This window comes from Vicugna pacos, chromosome 30, assembly GCF_048564905.1.
Source record: "Vicugna pacos chromosome 30, VicPac4, whole genome shotgun sequence".
Classification (NCBI taxonomy): domain Eukaryota; kingdom Metazoa; phylum Chordata; class Mammalia; order Artiodactyla; family Camelidae; genus Vicugna; species Vicugna pacos.
In genome coordinates this window covers 27,190,784-27,209,455 of record NC_133016.1, presented here as the reverse complement: position 1 = coordinate 27,209,455, position 18,672 = coordinate 27,190,784, and the positions used below count along the sequence as shown (strand labels likewise).

Below are 18,672 nucleotides of genomic sequence, written 5' to 3'. Positions count from 1 at the left end.
GTGGGGTGCTCTCGTAGTTCACTTTTGTCTTGTAGAATGCTTGGAAACATTTAGAAGGCTTGGCAGGAGGTGATGTGATGAGTCAGAGTAGGGTGGCTGCGAGGTGTAGCAGTGTTCAATTTTCAAGTGGTTTTCAGGCCCAGGCTTGTGGCTCAGTAGCCGTGTCAGTTTGAATGACGCACTCAAGGAAGTGAAACAATTTATCTAATCAATTGAAGCAGCGATGTACCCAATTCCCAGGACTGTTGTGGAGATCCAGTAAGATAACGTTTGCAGTGTGCAGCATGGTCCCAGCACAGAGTCAGTGCTGAGTGAGTGCCAGTGAGTATCTGGTAGGTCAGGTGTGGGTGGTGGGACTCGGTGTCTGAGGATATCTGGGCCCTGAAGGAGGGGTCCATTGACATCTGTGAGTGATGGGTCTGAGTTGGGAGAGGCACGGAGAACTTAGCCCCCGACCAGAGGCCCTGGGCAGGACGGCTATTGGAGGAGCACCGTGAAGTCAGCTCTTTGCAGGTGGAGTTGGAGGTGCCCTTGTGACATCTAAGTGCAGTGTCACGAGCTGAAATTGGAGGTCTGCGCCCAGGCTGTGCATTTTCGAATAATGTCAACTCCTGAGGACACCGAAGTATTGATCACTGAACGGAAGCCATACTTTACAGGACAAATGAATAGTAGTATCACCTCTGTCATCAAAGCTCACGTCTATTTATTCATCACTCAGTTTGCTAATTGGGTACTTACAGAGCTCACTTCACCGTCCTCCCGTGGGCTCAGGCTCCACAGAAAAGAGCTGGTGTGTCTTCCTCTTTTCCAGAAGAAGACACATTTAGCTTGTAGACTTCTGTACCTCGCCAGACTTAGGATATTAGTTTGTTGGTTTAATTGTATTTTCTGTTGGCCATGTCCTGACAGGAGAGAAATTTTACCTCATGGTCATGTTTCAATTAGCTGTTACTGAGAATTGCTGATCTGATACATAGTGTATGTATTATATTAACTTTGTAGAGTAGTTATCATTTTTCTGTCTTTGCCCTTTAATTTTGATTGCCCCTTCAGTGTTCTATCCTTTTTGGGGCCTTATTTTTTTTTAATTAAAAAATGTCTGTTAACAGTTAAGAAAACAAAAACAAAGAAAAAATGCACATGGGAGCTAAATTTAGAAAATGTCTAGTGTGTTTTCTTTCTCGGCAATGGAGGGTTCTAGAAACTCGTGAAAACTTTCATTACACAAGTTCCTTAAAATGCTGATTAAGAAATAAAACCTTCCTTCCTCATCTTTCAAGCTGCACAACTAATTGTCAAGAAAGTGAGGGAAAATTCTCAGAATCCAAGACAAATGAGAAAGCAGGGTTTCTGGGAGATATGCGAGCCTTAGAATCCCTGGGGTGCTGGTTTGATCCTGAACTGATTTTCAGTTGCCTTGACAGGAGGGCAGGATGTGAGCCCCAGGCCTCTCACACTAGGAGTTGGATGGGGGATCATATTATGGGCCAAGCCCATCCTGAGGATCTTGGTTTAGTAAAGGGTGAAATAGGAAAAAAAAAAAAATTCCTCAAGGCAAGAAATTAAGGAAAGTCAATTTTGTTGGAAGAGGGGAAAAATAACAAATCCAAAGTAAGGATATAATTTAAAGTTGTTCTGGCATTAGAGTGACCACAAACACCTGGCAGAAAAGCACAGATACTCCTTGATTGATAAGTTGTGTTTTGAATGAATCAGTGAACAGCCATTCTGAAAAAGGCCTCCAGAGTCTTGTGGATCAAGATACTGGACAGCAAACACCTCCCTTCCAAGGTCTCATTCAAATAACCAGAAAGGTTTTAAAGGAAAGAAGCCATGATCATAGATCTATTTATTAACAGTTCTATATGCTACGAATTCAGAGGTGACTATGTAGTTGTCTCCTCTATTATGGACCTTACTTTCTCTTTGGGGAGACAAAATGACATAGTTGGTAATCTTGGTGGAGGGAGGTGTTAGTCTGTTGCAATTAGCCAGGAGAGGAGATTAAGAAAACAGTGAAGGGTGGGTGAAATTTTTAGCTGAGGACAGTCTTGTTCACTTGGCTTTTAATTGCAGGCTCAATGAACTGTCACTGGAGGGAATAGATCTTACGGAGGATGGACATAGCTCAGGCCTCATTGGAATGGACAAATGAACCTGGAGAAAGACAGTCAAATCTGTGCAGACATTAAAGTTCACTTGAACGTGCTGCATCCCTGAGCCAAAGATAGGACAAATATGCAGCAATTCTTGAGGACAGAAGAGTGGTTTTTAAGGTTCTCCAAGAATGAATCCCATGGAACCGAGATGGCCAGTTGTCAAACTGAGACTTTGTTCTTTGGACGGTGTACCCAGCAAGGGTATTGGCCTTTTATATGTTTCCATTTGTCTTTAATACATGTCTGTTGATGAGGACGTGGGCACAAATGTTTGACACCTTGTCGAGGCGATTTTGGATACCTGCCTAGAAGCACGGGCACAGTTGCGGCTGCTTCATACATCTTGCAACCCATCCCTTTCCCCGGCTCCGTGATCACGACAGAGTGGTTCCTTGTTGACCTGTCCGTTTCCTCTGTGACATCATAACCCATGAAAAGACCGGAGCATATTAACTTGGCTTTGTTAAAGTCAAAGAAACAGATCAAATGTGGAGTCAGATTTGTTCTTTCCTATTTCAGTAGTACCATGGAGATGGCAGTTTGGGCAGCTTTTTGTAGTGTCCTTGAGGCTTTCTCTCTCAGCTTCTTTGCGCCTCAATTGAAAACCCTTCATTGCTGTCTGGCCTGCTGGTAATGCACACTGCCTGTTTTGCCCTGAAGATGTGTTCTGTTTATAAACTCATCTCTACTCCTTGGAAAACAACACAAGAAAAACTCAGTTGGTTTTCCACCAGTCATGGGCAGGGGTGAGGTATACCATGTTATTATTTCATAAAATAATAGTAATAATAGTAATAGTAATAGTACTAGAAATAATAATAGTATAATAATAATAATAATTATTATTATTATTTTATTATTATAATAAAATAAAATTATTATTTTATTATTATAATAAAAGAAGTCTTAAAACAGGACTGAGCACATTGGAGAGAGTCAATAAATGTTTCTGGCTTAAATCAAAAGTGATGACTTAGTGATTCCATGGCTGCTGTATTTGCTAAGCTAGTTACTCCTTTGCTCCATTACACATTATTTTAACTGAAAAAGAAATGCAAGCAAAAGGTTAAAAAAAAAACCTCAAACAGAGCACAAAAATACACAAGTGAAAGAAGTTTTCCCTCATCCTCTGTTCTTTCAGCCCTGTCTGGAGATGCCACTGTTTACTATCTTTTGGGTGCTTTTCCAGATATGCTTTGCACATTCCCACCTATGTATGTAAATTCCTTTAAAATTTTAGTTATTTTTAACTTAAAGAGATTTAAATCCTCAAGTGGCTTCTGCCCGGGTAATAGAACAGAACAAATCTGACTCCATATTAGATCTGTTCCTTTGAATTTAACCCTATGCTCTGTCTCCTAGGCTTCATCTTGCTTGTAAAAAATTGTTGCCTAGAGCCTGAAATACACAGGAGAGCTTATTCTGAAGCTCTGACCTTTAAGGATATTTAACACTTTTTCATTCATTAAAAGATAGCAAATTGCAGAATAGAAAATAACGTTTGTTTTGTTGGAGATTTACAGGGATCTGACCCACGCAGATAGCTGTAAGAACAAATGATTCTAACAAGAAGGAATTCCTACACTAAGAAGTTTGCAACAACCAAGTGCGTAGGAAAGGAGCCTGAATTGTGACTTGGGGAGATGGTTTTCCAGAACATTAGTTTGCCAACTAGGTCTACAGAAACTTGCTATTCCAAGCCCCAACATCTGGTTTCCAAACTTATTGGCCTGTCCTGCACTGAGGAGAATGAATTTGGACTTGGTAACACTCCTATCTACCTAGAAAGCTGGGCACTGGAGCTGAGTGTTATGGAAACAGGCCAGCCAAGAAACAAGCACCAATCGGAGTGCTGGAGTACTCAGAATTATTATGCCGGCGGGCTCAGAGGGGCTTCTGTTCCGAAGTTCTGAGCACCTCCAAGACGTGCACATGAGGTTTTAAATACTTCAATACAAGTAAGGGGATATTAGCCAATAAGACTCAAAGAACAAAATGCAAGGAATCAGTACACTGGAGCTTATCAATTTGTAATAGTTCACATTACTGACACTTGTTGAGCTTGGAATTACGAGTTAGGTTGTTAGCCCAATAAACTGACACTAAACTTCAGATTTACGAGATAGCCCAGCAGAACTTAGATCAGTAAACCGACACTTATCACACTTAGATTTGTGACTTAGCTTGTTAGCCCAGCTGGACTTTTCCTTCACATGAGGACAGCTCTCCCACCCCCAGGAAACCACTGTGAGCCCTTGATGTTTCCACTAGGTTGGGGTATGGTTTACCCAGGAGGGATGGGGACTATGCACCAACACTCAGGCAGTCTGCTCTGTCTGGGGCTCTGATCTTGTACCACACCACTCCCCGCCAGCCCAACACCTGGGACAGTGGAGCTAAGGCAGTGATCCTTCCTGCCTGTTTCCCAGCGTGTAAAAGGGGAATATGTACTCTTCCCAAGGAAGTTCTGAGCGACAACACCTGCGGGTGCTTGGTTCTCAGAGCAACAGAAAACCCAGCTCCGCATGGGGGCAACGGGTGTGATCCCCGTAGTGTTTCTGCAGAAGCATCTGATGGAGGGCTGGATCAGGGAGGTAAAACATGAGCTGCGGGACTTGAACGGTTACAGAAGGGTACAGAGGTAGGTCTGCCATCTCAGGGTGCCCTAGAGGTAAAGCTTTTTCTCTCCAACTCCGCTACGACACTCCCCTATCCAGACCCATCCCTTCTCTGCTCTTCCTGTCCATCTGTATCCCTCCACTTTTCCCCTCTTCTCCACCCGCTCCCATCTTCTCCCTCCCTCGCTGTCCCACCTTCTCTCGCAGAATCCAGAGAGGATCCATGTCCCTCCTGCGCATGCGCTGTCGGTGCCTGGTGGTCCCCTGGTTCGAAGCTCCATGTCCGAGCCGGGGATTGGCCCCAAATGCTTCTCAACTCTGTCGCCCGTTAGGCCTTTGGTTCCTGCCTGGGGCCGGGGCTTCTGGCTGTGGAAGTGCAAGGTGGGGGGCTCCAGGGAAAGGGTTCAGGCGGCTTCGGGAGGGTGATCCGCCTTTCACAGCCCCCAAGGGCGCCAGTCAGCCCGTGTTCAGCTGAATTTCTCTGGCCAGACCCTTCTGACAGCACCACCTGCCCCGGCGCCCCGGCCACAGCTGTCCAGGTCCAGGTGTGCGCCTGCCACCTCTCACGCAGCCGGGATCCCCTCAGTCCACGGCTGGCGTCCCCTTCCCCTCTCCCGCCCGCGAGTCCTCTCCCCCCGGGCTTCCTCTCCTCGGCCGCCTGCCTGTCCCCACCAATGGGCGGGCTGTTTCCCGGGCGGGCGTGGTCTGCGGACCTGGACGGGAGCGGGCGGCTTATGCTGGTGCTGGGGCTGGCCTCCGAGCGGGGCTGCAGCCCGCACCCCCCCTTTCCCTCCCCCCTAGGGCTGCCCTCCTTTCCCTTTCACCCTCCCTCAGGACCAGCTCAGTGGCGTGTGTGCTGCTCCCCGGACTGAGAGCCTCTGGCTGTAGCGCCCAGCTTCACCTGGTGGAGTCGGGAAAAGGGAGCATCAGTGCTGAGCAAGCTTCTGTCTCCTCCCTCAGTGTTTCTGCCGCAGGTAAGTATCTTGAACACTTTCAGGTGTTATGATGGCGGTGCTTGTTGATGTCACGTGTTTTTATAGTGAGAGGGATTAACAGTGGTGAAAGCAGGGCTTGGTTCTGTTAAAAATGAGCTGAAGGCATGAAGCTGTGATATCCTCCTTCCTTCCCTCTCCAAGGGTGAAACGTGTGACAGTCAATTTTAAAAAGATAGTTACAGTCCCTAGCTAGCCCAGCCCAGCTAGTGTGTGTTAACAGGAACAGCATCACCAGAGGCCTTGGAGACCCAGGGATATTGCAGTCCTAAAGAACTCCTGGCACAGTTTGGTTTGTATTGGTTTTTTGTTTTTCTTAAATTGTGGGACAGACTAGTGGTATAAAAAGAAAAATATTTGTCAAGAAATATTTTTTCATATAACAGCGTTATTGTGATATAGTTCACACACCATGAAGTACATCCATTTAAATGGTAAAATTCAGCAGCTTTTAGCATATTCACAGTTGTGCAACCATTATTATTCCAGAACGTTTTTATCACTTCAGAAAGAGCAGTGGAAATTAATGACCTATCCACCCCTCCCCAGTGGTGGTTCTAAAGAAATTTCTTGGCTAATCTTGACCATAAATTCACTTGTTACATTCCAAGAAAAATCTGGTAGGAATTCTAATCAGAATTGCAATGAATCTGTCTATCAAAACAGGAAGAATTAACGTCTTTATGGCACAAACTTCTTCTACCCATGAATATATTTCGAACCCTATATTTTCCTTTGTCCAGAGCCTGGCCCATGGGAAGTCCTCACTACTTGTTGGGCTTGTGAATGATGAGATTCTATACATCGTTAGTTGCAGCTGTAGCCTTTCACAGAAGAGAAAAGAAACCTCAGTGAAGCAAGTGACTCTCTGATGGTCAGAAAGAGTGACAGCCAGTGCTGGAGTGATCCAGTGGACTTGGTGTTTACAACCAGAATTCTCCACCACCTACAGCTAAGGGGATTAGAGTGTTCTTTTATTTTTTCTTAATGGCGTTGCTTTTATTTTTACTTATTTTTTAAATTATTTTTTATTTAAGTGTAGTCAATTTACAATGTTAGTTTCAGGTGTACAGCAGAGATTCAGTTATAAACATATGCATATGTATATACATATGTTTTAGATTGTTTTTAGTATAACTCATTACAAGAAATTGAATATAGTTCCCTGTGTTATATAGCAGGTCCTTGTCATTTATTTTATATTTACTAATTTGTATCTGTTAATCCCTCCTTTCCTGCCTGCTAAATACAGTTTGCTTTCTATGTCCATGAGTCCATTTATAGGAGCACCATTTTTCCTAGTAATATATGCTCTTTGGCTGCTTTCAGTTTCAGTAATTCCATCTTATCTGTGGGCGCTTTTCTTCTGGTTGCCTTTATGTGGTTTGCACACGTGGTAATAGAGATCTTTATTTGGGAGAACTCCAGGTCTCGTGTAGTCCCTGGTACAGAATGCCCACTGAATTGATGATTGAACTGGGAAAAAAGCACAGTAAATGCTGGAATTTCCACTATGGTTGAGAATTCCAGGTTTCAATAACCTGTTTAGACAACCTTACTATTGGCTGCACCCATACTGGGTAATTTGGTGGAAATTCATGGTATGGTGGTGTAGAGACGGGACCTTATATTCTTCTTCTCTTTCTATTTTCTAACACTCATTTTCCTGGGCCTTCCAGATCCTCCCCCAGAAGTGCCCAGGGCTGGCTTAGTGCTGCGCTGAGGCAATATTTGTTAATAACGCCCTTTCCTCTTCTCCTCTGAGCCTCCGTTTCTTTCTGTGCACAATGAGCGCTTAGACTAGATAAATACTTTTCAGTTTCTTTTAAAGCCATGTTTCCTTTGAGAAACAGAAAATGCAAATATCTCCTCTCAACCCAACCCTTTAGATTTTGGTATGTCCTCCAAGGAGTGACATAGCTCTTTGTGAAAAATTGATGTGATTTTGATTGCAGGTGACACAGAAAAGACTCTTCAGAGATTTATTGCAGGGAGAGGGCAGGAAAGAGGCAGTATGTGACACTTTCTAGTGTGAGCAACGGAGCAGGGACTTGGATTTAAATACGGTGTCTGACGTGGCCTCTCTCTAATCTTGTAGAATGTGATAAACTTCTCTACCTCAGTTTCTTGATGTGTCAAGTTGGGGTGATAATATTTTAAGGCTTCTGTGAAACATTATACAAATAAGACATTTGTGTCTCGGTAGAAACAAGATCTGCTAGGGATTCAGGGATTTGTTTAAAAAAAATTCTTGTCCATAGCACTCTGTCTGTGTGTATTTAGAAGTTCCTGGAGGGTGAGGGTGAGTCTAAAGTCCATTGTGGGACAGGTGGCCCATATTTCTCCGTGTCCCAGTTTACCCCCTACTCCCCAGTCCTCTTCCTCAGTCCAGGATGAAGTTCCCTAGTAGATTTACACAGAGGTCTTGTGGAAATGGCTTTTCATTTTATTGTTTCACCAAGAAGGGCTGCCATCATGATCTCTGTGGTCAGGTTTTGAAGGGCTGCCATCATGGTATCTGGTAAGAATTCTATGCAATTTGGAGTTCCAATTTAATGAAAAGAAAAAAATTACAAATAGAAAATTAGAACAAGGGTGGTGACAGGGGCTCTTTTAAGTGGACACCATTAGCTTTGTTAGCTTCAGGTGCTGTGGCCTGTTGCCACGAGGACCCATCCTCTTGCTCTGAAGTTGGAGGGACTAGTGGGCTCAGTGGGAATGTTAACTGAGTGTATCTCATGGGCTGGGCATTGTCCTATTTGTACTGTGTGTTCCTTATTTGAGACAGTGAGCTCACCTAACCTCGATAACCTCTTTAAAATATTAGACTTTTAATTTTGAGATGTAATGTAGATTCCCATGTGGTAGTAAGAGATTATATGGAGAGGGCCTATGGACCCTTTGCCCAGTTTTCTTAATGGTTCCATCTTGCAGTGTTGGGGTACAATTCATTACTGACTCACTAACAATTTGAGGTTTGTGTTATTGCCCTTATTTCTATTCACGATTAAACTGGGGCTTCGTGAAGCACGCAGGCCTGTCCAGGTCACCCACATTGTTAATGCAGAGTCGGGTGAACGTGGACTTGGGATTTCCAGGCAGTACCATTATGATGGTTTGTGGCAGGGAGCAGCATTCACTTTGCTTGTTTATTCATTCATTCAACAAACATTTATTGAGTAAACTCTGTGGGTCAGATGCTTTCATAGAGTTATCTGATTCTTCAGCAGTACTGAGAATCAAGTAATGTTTATATTTTTTAATCTGAGAAAATTAGCTCTGAGAGGTTATAACCCCCCCCAAAGGAAGTATAACTCATAAAGGAGGGATAGAACGTGTGTACAGTCACCTCCTTTTATGCAGGTGGTACCCTATGCATTTTACATTTTCAAACATCCGTAATCCAGATATATTCTTGTAAGGCAAGGCTTTTTTTTTAATTGAAGTATAGTCAAGTTTACAATGTTGTGTCAATTGCAAGGTGTTTTTTGACTTTTGAATTAAAAAATACTTTTTCAGGAGGGAAATTAGGTGTATTTATTTGTTTGATTTTTTAAAATGAGGTACTGGGGTTTGAACCCAGGACCTCGTACATGCTAAGCATGTGCTCCACCAATGAACAGTACCCTCTACCCCAAGGCAAGTTTTCTTATCCATTATTATGAAGCTTAGGAGTTCAAATAAATTGAATAGGAATCCAGATCTTTTGATCCTACTGTGGTCCTTCTCTTTATATTCTGCTGAAGGGTGTTGGGGAAGCATTTCCTTTGTTCATTTCTTTATTCAGCATTTTTGAGCAGTGACTTTGCATCAGGGCCTTGCTAGGTGCTTGGAAATAGAAAATAAGAAATGACCTTTCTCTGCAGAGGCAGGAAGCCTAGACCAAAAGCTGGGTAATGTGATCCGAGCTACAGTAGCCATATGCAGACTCTGAGGACAAACTGTACCCTTGGATTTGCTTTGGCTTCCCTTGTCTTCTGGCTGGTACACACCAGGTCACCGCAACCCAGATGGGCCCGTAGCACACAGCAGAGAATGTACCTCCATCTCCTCTCCCCTCTCGGCAGGGCCTGCAACATGAGCATCCCTGACTACGTGCAGTGTGCTGAGGACCACCAGACTCGTCCCGTTGTGGTCCAATCCATAGAGATCATCTCAGAGGAGAATTTCTTTTGCATCTATCAGCTACTCACCTCGGTTAGCCATATCAGCCCTTGTGGCTCCCAGTGGACACTCTGTATCCACTACAGGCACCGCTATGTGCCCGAGAATCGGTGGAGCGTCTTCCAGAAACACCCCAAGGTCGTGGGCCTTGTCACCATTACCGAATGTCTCTCTGCCAAGGCCTTCTAGAAGCTCCACATGCAGAGGAGCTGTATGGCACATCGCTTAATGACTCTCAGCTTTTTGTCTTTGTGCAGCATGGGGAGGTAGCCGAGCAGACGCGCACCGACGTTGCCTTCAATCTAAGAGTACTGCAGGGTGGTGGAGAAGAGGATCGAGGACTTCACTGAGTCACTCTTCATCTTGCTCAAGTCCAAGTGGCTGGATGGTGGCCCCAAGAATTCTGGGGACAAGATCCCCCTCCCCTGCATCCCGTTTGAGAAGGAGGACTTCATGGGACTGGACACAGACAGCAGGTAAGTTAACCTGGAAGCCAGTCCACCTTGGCTGTGTGCTGGATTGCTTCCCTACATCCAGAAAGGGATCAGCAAGGAAGAAGTCAATCTTGTAGCCAAGGGGGGAGGGAGGTGCAGCCCGCCGGTTTCCAGACATTTCAAAGTGAATCCGCCTTTATTTCAGAGAGATCCTTTTAGGGTTAGTGTGGACACTTACTCCCGCTTTACAGCCAGGAACATGGTGGGACCCCTGGAGTTGCTGTCCAATAAAGTAGCCAAAGCCACTGATGCTAGGAGCACTGGGGAAGAGGCTGGACTCAGCTGAGATGTACTGTAGGTCAAATGCACATCAGACGCTGAGGCTTGTCTAGTAAAAGTACATAAACTATCTCTCTACTTCCTATATTGATTACATGTCAAAATAATAGTATTTTACATACAGTAGATTAAGTAAGATCTGTTTTTAAAATCACATTCTAGTATTTGTTTTTTGTTTGTTGGTTTGTTTCTTTGTTTCAAATTTTAAACGTGGCAACTGGGAAACTTTCTTTACATGGCTCTCATTTCATTTCTGTTGCGCAGCCTGTCCTGGTACATGCTCATCCCTTTGCTTATAGATGAGATGCTGAGCCCCGAGAGGCAGAACGAGGCGCTGGTTGAGCTGCGGCTGGAGCCGCTGTCACCTGCCTCCCAGGCCCAGCACCTTTTCAGCTCAGGCCATCTCTTCCTGCCCGACAGCCACCATGCCAAGTTAGGACATCAGAAACACCGCCAGGGACTTCCTAATGAACTCCTTATGCAGGGAAAGGCGTATCACGGTGTATGGGACAGAGCAGGGAAATGTTCATTCCCACTTTGTCCCTGTGATTAAGTCAATGGCCCCACTTTGCCTCGGAAGTACAGATGAGCTCTTCTGGGCTGCCTACCCCCCACCTTCTGCTCTGTTTCCCCGTATATCTATCATGTTTTCCCTCGGGCTGAAGAGGGTGAGATGCCTTTGCCGAGACGTGGTTCCCCTTTGCTGGGGTGAGTGAGGGAAGCTGTGTCCCCCCGGCCTACGGCCTCGGTCCTTGAGTCTGGAGAGGGCTCATGGTGGTCCCACAGGTGGCGGTCAGAAGACCTGGCATGTGCTACCGGGCCCGCTTTGGAGGTGGTGCTCTGTGATTCTTGAACTTACCTAAGATCAGATCCTACTTTCTGGTTGTTGGTAAGTTGGAGGAGAAGATGCTAGGGAATTAATAAAAAGAATGTCTAGACCAGCCCTGTGAGTGAGAAGCACAGGGGACACTAGTCCCACCTGCTAGAGCCCACCTAGCAGGCTCTGGATGAATTTTCTGTTCCTCCCCAGAAATACCTCTATGGCTTAAGGAAGAGGAGAGGCATGTCGTGGCCATGATCTGTACTTGTCCTCACAGGGCCCTGTGATCTACATGCCCGCACTCCCCATCTGCTTCTTGGAGATGAGCTGGCATGTTTAGGAGCCTGGGCACTGCTGAGGGCATAGCTCCCAGCACCGTGCTACACAGAGTCTCGCTCCGTTCACCTCATCTGTCAACTCCTGCTGAGGCCCCAGACATTAGTCAAGTAGGTGCATCAGCGAAACCTAAGCAGGGACCACCTTCTCCCCCTGGACAGACTGGTGAGTGAGCAGTGGAAGCCTGGAGCCCTGCCCCAGCCCCCACGCCAGTGCCACTTCTTTTGTCATAGGAGGCACTGGTGACATTTTTGCTCAACAAATGCTTGTCTCTGAGTCTGCAGACCCACCAGAGAATGCCAGCTTGTTTTTGCCTTTTGAAGTCTGCCCTTGGGACTTGGCGGAGTAGCCGGATGTGTACTTAGCCCACAGTGGTTCAGCGCATTAAACCTGCCTCCTTGTGGGTCTGTCTATTGTGGTACCATAAGGGCTCAGCCAGCATCTGAACGTCATTGAGATAACGCGGCCAGTGAGCTCGGGTCAAGCACATTCTCCTCCAGTCACTTTTACTCCATTGTTTCTTTTACTATTCCACAGTCATTAATTTTTTAAACAATGCTTTGGTGCAGGAGCAGAGCCTCATTCTCTCCTGCTACTCTTGGTGGAAGTGAGTAAAACGGTCCAGACTGAAATGCGACAATAATTTGTAGCTCAAAAGCTGCCTAGTCGCTTGTAGGTCGAATTTTGGTTAGGGGAGCTGAACACGTTGTGGTCCCCCGGCAGCGCCGCTCCCCTCAGGCCCCTGCTTTCCCTTGAGCAGGAGGTGAGGTTGGGCCTCACCATCCCCGCGTCCCTGGCCTCACACACTCACATAAATTCTTGTACATGCAGTCAAAATTATTTTTGTTCTTGTGTGATTCTAATTTTCTCTTGTTCCTCTTTTCCTTTTTCTTTACTCCTTTTTCACTTGTACTGCCCAGTGAGCATGTTGTTGCTTCTGAAAATGTGGGCTGTGCACACCCTGCATTTGAAATAGCCAGATTGCCCTCCGTACAGTCTCCATCGCTTTAAAAAGCAACAACTTAACAGCTGTTTTGATCCATCTATTATCTTAGTCATTTTTTATTTTCTAATTTTTTGGAATATTTGCTTTGTTAGCTCATCACCCACTGGTGTTTGATACCTGTTGAAATCCTTGCTTTTGAGGAACATGTTTGGTCCTCCTTTTATTTGGTGACAAATGCGCCCTTATTAAATTTGTTTCATTGTTTTGAAGAAGTAAGATGTGAATTGATTTAGTCGGCTGCTCAGGGATTCTTTTCATGGAGTATTTAAACTTGTAAGGTCAAACTCTGCAGCATTTTGCTCGATTCCTGCTTTTACACAAACGTGCTCAGCACGCGGTTCCTGGCTGTCGCTGTGTGACGTGCGTGACGTCGCTTCCTGGCCGGCGGTCACTGGTGAGGATGTGGCCGCCACGGAGGTGACAGCTGCAGGGGACGCTGTTGGAGGAAGCGGTCACCGTTTGGTTCTTTAATTTTTTTTTTTTTGCATTCAACTTCCCCGTGCCATTTACTTTACTTTGCCTTCATAAAGGGGCAGAATTGGGTCTAAAATCCATGCCACTATTTTTTCCCTTTACGAGGCTGGTTTTTCTGAGTATCAGGACAACATGGCCTTCTCCTAAGTAGCTGGCTTACCTGGATCTGTTGGGCAAAGGGACTGCTAAAAGGGCAGTAGCTTCCTCTCTGCTCCAGCCAGTGGGCATTCAGAGCTGGGTCTGTGGTTTGCCTCAGCAGCCGTGCAGACCTTCCTGCCTCGGCCTTTACTTTTAACCCATGTTGGCAGTAAAGAGCTGAATCCGTTTCTGTTGCAGCTGACGCCCACCACGTGGGCCCCCTAACGTGTCGTTAGTTTGTGGTAGTCAGTCCCCAACACCCCAGTCAACAATGAAGGAAGATGATTTGTCCAACCCAGGACCTTGGATTCTCAACCCTACCCTGGTTCATCTCACCTGGTGGAATTGTTTGGCCACCACCATCATGCTGACCATGAGGCCTTGTTTCTCCTTTCATGCTCTGGTCCAAATGTGGACACTTCATTTTTCACTGAATTTGTCTCGCTTGAGACAGGCCAGAATATCTGAATGAGTCCATCACATTCTGGGTGGGGAACAGAACAGAAGTAAGTGTCGCAAGTAGATGGAGTCTAGGCTGTCCGGGTTGGCAAATGCAGGCTGGGATCTGTGATGGCTGGGCTGTACACTGGACACAGGCCTTTCCCATGGCTCCTGAGAGCCCATGAGTTGAAGTGATAACAGCCTTGCGTGGGTTCCCCCATCCTCATCTGCTCATTGGCAAGTGTGTCTGCTAATTAGGAGCTCCCCCAGACCTCGGGCCCTTCAAAGCTCAGACCATGGGAGAACCTTGAGTCCCTTCTCCTGGGCCTCCTGTGTGAGAATCCACTGCCTTCTGAGGTGAACAGCGGCAGGAGATGCCTCCCCATCCAGGGAGCACCCTACGGAGGACTGTTAGTGCACCATGCTGTGAGCTTGTGTGTTTCCGGCCATGGTCCCTACAGAACTACACTTGAGATGGGCTTATTGATGGAGATAACAGGACTGATTCCAGGGCAGGGCCTGGGGGAGGGAACAGTGGAAATTGAATGTGACCTCAGACACCTCGGTGGGTGCTGGGGCTGTTACTAAAATGGGGAGTCTGGGAGATACCTGACAGGAATGGAATTCCAGAGTAAATGGTGGACATGAGGCATTTTTAAGATACCATTTGTCATCCAAATTAGGACTTCAAAGAGGCACTCGGGTCGATGAGCCTGGGGCTCAGGTGAAGGAGCCGGACTAGAGATACACGTTGGGAGTCGTCATTCTTAGCTGGTGTTCACAGCCTTGCATGTGAATTAGATCATCTCGAGAGCTGCAGACTGAGACTGAGGGGGGCAGGGCTGTGTCTTGGTTGGAGGAAAGCCCAGACCATACAGCTCTGGTGTGTCAGTCAGTGGCGTTTGCATTTTCAAAGCAATGCCAGTTATCCTTAAGGGGCCAGGGGCTGGGCAGGGCCAGCCAGGAAGAAATCTGAAGGGAGGGTCGTGGCCACGTGTGCGTCTTGGGAAGGTGCAGAGGCTGCAGGGTACGGGAGGGTAGACTCCTCAGAAGCTAGAGTTGCAGTGAGGAGTGGGGAGAAGTTAGTCACAATCACCTGTGAGGGAGGGAGGGAGGCCTAGGGAGCCCCACCTTACCGGACTCGCTTTCCCATGAACAGAAGGCAGTCAGACAGAGGATCTGAGGTGAGAAGGGATGGGCACTGGGAGGGGAGCCAACCTGGAGAATGGTGCTTGCAAAATTCTGGAATAGTCTCCCTGAAAAATAGAGTTAAAAATACCCAGACTCTTAAGAACATTGTTAGTGACTTGGGAGGAGGCAGTTGTTTTTCTGGCCTCCTAAGGGTAAGGCATGTATCCAGGGATACACAGAAGATACGGGCAGTCTGTTCCGGGGGCTTGATCGTTACCGGGGGAACAGTGCAAGTTTAAAGGGGGAGAAGGGCAGCGGAGGGAAACTAGCCAGGCCCCGTGTCAGTTACCAGTCGGCCGCCCTACTTGCGTGTTTCATTCACATCCATGCCTCCCAGGTGGGCGGTGGCAGCCCCCTTTTGGGGATTGGGAAGCCTTCTCAGAGGGGTTAAAGAATTGGTCCATTTAGCGACTAGTAAATGCTGTAGCAGGATTCAAGCAGGGCCTTGTCAGAATTCAAGGGCATGTTCTCTCTACTGTTTCCAGTACTTCCCTGTTATACCTGGAATGGTGAAGTGGGTCAGTTTTGGAGCCTTTCAGAAAAAGTATGATTTAAGCGCCTCTGGACTGTTTCACAAAGCTCAGCATTCTTTGATGGTTCTGAAGCACGCAGTGATTTTCGCCCCAGAGAGGTAACGTCTAACTCCTTTGATGATGACGTGGTTGCAAATGGTGTACAGGTGCAAAACCAGACTTTGCAGCTTCTGAAGGGAAACTCTCCAGTTCTCCCTTGGTCGGCTTTCTTCCACGGGATGTAACTGTGCTGCAGCGTAGGCCTGAGCTTTCCATATGGAGTGAGAGTTTAATATCCGATGTTAGCATAAAACGGTCAGATGAAGAAAATCGAAGTTGACAATTTATTTTTGGGTTTCATTAGTCAAGATATACTATCAGTTAATGGCCCATATAGCAAATGAAATTGAGTACAGGACATTGCATTTCTTACTTTCTATTTAGAGTTCTCTTACAGAATAATGTTGCCTGCTTTGGAACATCAGCTCCACCACTCACGGCACCTATCAGTGTGTTGGTGTGATTGCATTTACAGAGTGAATGTAATCTAGGCTTCCTCAGCCTCAAACACTTCAGTGCAGAATCACGGGCTGTAGCCGTCTGTTAGTCACGCAAATACTTCTAAAATTATATGATTCCAGAAAAGAAAGAAGAGAGAGAGATTGCCTTTATCAAATTTCCTTTCAGTTCTAAATGAAAACTGTTGTTGAGCAGCTCTGGTTTCCTTTGGATAAGAATATATATATTTCTTTGCATGTAACCTGGGATTTGGGCTAGAACACCAATTTCTTGCTTTCCACAAGCCACAAAAATAGTAGCCAAATGGCACACGTGTGAAATAGTTTATACTTTTTTCTGAGAAAGTATCCTTGAATTTGGGACTTGGGCTGTGATTTCTGCTTTTTGATTCCCCCACCTGTCTTGTAATCTCTCACTCCTTCCCACGTGGTTCCCAAGTGTTCGTGGTCTCAAAGGAGCGGGCAAACACCCAGTTGGTCACCATGTACTGCTGCTATAGATAGAGCCCAGACAAGACCTAAAGGACATTATCAGAGAGGACTTCCTGGAAGAAATGGGCTGTACATTCAGTTGTGAGGACAGAGTAAGAGTCAGCCAAGAGAAGGAGTCAAGAATGTGGCTCAGGTCGCAGGTGCAGCCCGGGCAGAGGCCTGGAGGCTTTTGGCGTGGGGACCCGGGGAGAGTGCCCTGTGCGGTCCAGGGTGGAGGGAGCCCCTGCTGGGGAGGACACTGGAGAGAGTCCGGGGTGTAGGGCTTTGGAAGAAGTTGAGTTTTACTAGAACTGACACAGTAGGCAGTGAAGGGTGTCAACAGAAGTGACCCTCAGGAAAGGTACTTCTGGTTTTGCTTCTGATATACTACAGACAAAAGGGTCCCGATGGGCGAGAGCAGGTATGTCTGTCCCTTTGAGATCCAACCCGTCATTCATTTATTCATAACACGTGCACTTCAGTGAGTCTAGGGGAGAGAGAGTGTAGCCACATAAATAAGCAAAATGTATTTGCTTCTTGAGAGCTTAGCGTTGTCAGTTAGCCTAGAATGTTCTAGGAAGAGAGGAACAAATTGTGGAGGTTGGAGGGAGGGAAGGCTTCCTTGGGAAACAGTCAAAATGAACCTGGAGGCAAGTGGGAAGTAGGAGCAGGTCAGGGGGCTCCTGAGGTCACTGGGGACCTATGTACTGAGATGAGGCTGGGCGAGCAGGGTCTGGGGTGGGGTTAGAACTCTACCAGGGAGCCTCTGAACTGTTTGAAGTGGGGTTGATGTAATCAAATTTGTGCTTTGGGAAGGCTGTCGTGGCTTTGTGTGTGTGTGTAGCGGGGAAGAGGTGGAGGGTGCCACCAACTGGGGGATCATTTGAAGACCATTCACAGGCTGGGATATGGGCTTCGGGGCTACTTGGGGACGGCAGGGGCAGTGTGGATGCCGGCTTTTCTTATGGGGGACTTGTTAGCGGGGCTGCCCTAGAGGCACCTTGTGGCTGGAAGAAAACTGATGGAGGCTGCCAGGTGGACATTCCTCTTCTCTCTTTCCATGCCTAGTGTGATTATCTTAGCTCAGCCAACATTTGGAACAAAAGAGCTAATCTCCAGGGTTGCCCAGGCCTTTGTAGAGCTCCTTCGAGTGAGATCTGATAGGATTTAGGTTTGTGTTCAGATCTGGATGTTCACTTAGCTAGAAACGTCCTGTCATTTCGATTTCCATAGGGGTTTTTATTCCTGATAAAGATTGCTTTCTTGGTGAGAGGAAAATTATTACAGCTGTTGTCTTTTTCAAAAAAAATCATATGTTTTAAGAGCTTTAATATTCAAAAGAATAGGAATATATAAAATATTTAAGGAAGTCTTTGGTGTGGTTTCTTTGCTTTCTGAGCTAATGTGGACTTAGAGCCTTTGTATTACTTAATAGCACATCCTTGTCAGTATTTAAAGAGCTGTTAGTGAGCACCCCAGGCCCCACCTCTCAAAGAATCGTTAAAGTTTGCTCTGAAATAGTGAGGTCATAAACGTCTTGTTTTCAGAAATCAAAAGGTTTTAAATACGCACCATAGCTCCATTTATAAAATAATAATAAGTTCAAAATTAAGAAAATGGAGGATAATTGATTTTTTTTAAAGCCTAAACATAAACTTTCTTGTGCTAATTTTGCAACTGGAAATTTTGAAAAGAAAAATCCTACTGCAATATCATCTACGTGGTATATATATATGAGTTTCACGTTTGAAAAGTAACTGCGCAGTGGTTTTCAAAGTCAGGAGCATTCCAGCTCAAATACTGGCAGTGGTGGCTGCTGGTTTTCAATGGAAGAGCCTAAATTTGCCTTCTTAGCTTTTTTTTTTTTTTGTACTGAGAAGGTTGAGTAGTGCTTTGCCAGCATGATTTTCGGGCAATTTGAGGGCAGATGTCGTGTTCCAGCAGTGAGATATTTCCATGCATTTTATTTTCTGGACATCACCAGGGCACATGTGGGGTTTGTGCCTGCAGGCTGGAATGCTGCAGGACTCCCTAATCCATCACCATTATGTCCTGG

General features: G+C 46.0%; 1 protein-coding gene and 2 long non-coding RNA genes across 7 annotated transcripts in view; 1 reads left to right on the top strand and 2 right to left on the bottom strand.

Moving 5' to 3' along the window:
* Positions 1 to 18,672, bottom strand: part of LOC140690323 (uncharacterized) — a 1,184,725-nt gene that overhangs the window by 431,587 nt on the left and 734,466 nt on the right. The gene's annotated exons all lie outside the window — the stretch shown is intronic.
* Positions 1 to 18,672, top strand: part of LOC140690312 (uncharacterized) — a 461,064-nt gene that overhangs the window by 364,457 nt on the left and 77,935 nt on the right. For all 5 annotated transcript variants that reach the window (XR_012065532.1, XR_012065535.1, XR_012065541.1 and 2 more), the window contains exon 3: positions 2,080 to 2,346. The gene's annotated coding sequence lies outside the window, so the exon portion shown is untranslated. Of the gene's footprint in view, positions 1 to 2,079 lie in introns of those variants that run through there.
* On the bottom strand, positions 847 to 5,238 carry LOC140690328 (uncharacterized). The gene is made up of 2 exons (XR_012065569.1): positions 4,976 to 5,238; positions 847 to 905 (listed from the first exon to the last, which is right to left on the bottom strand). It is a non-coding gene; the product is annotated as an uncharacterized lncRNA (long non-coding RNA).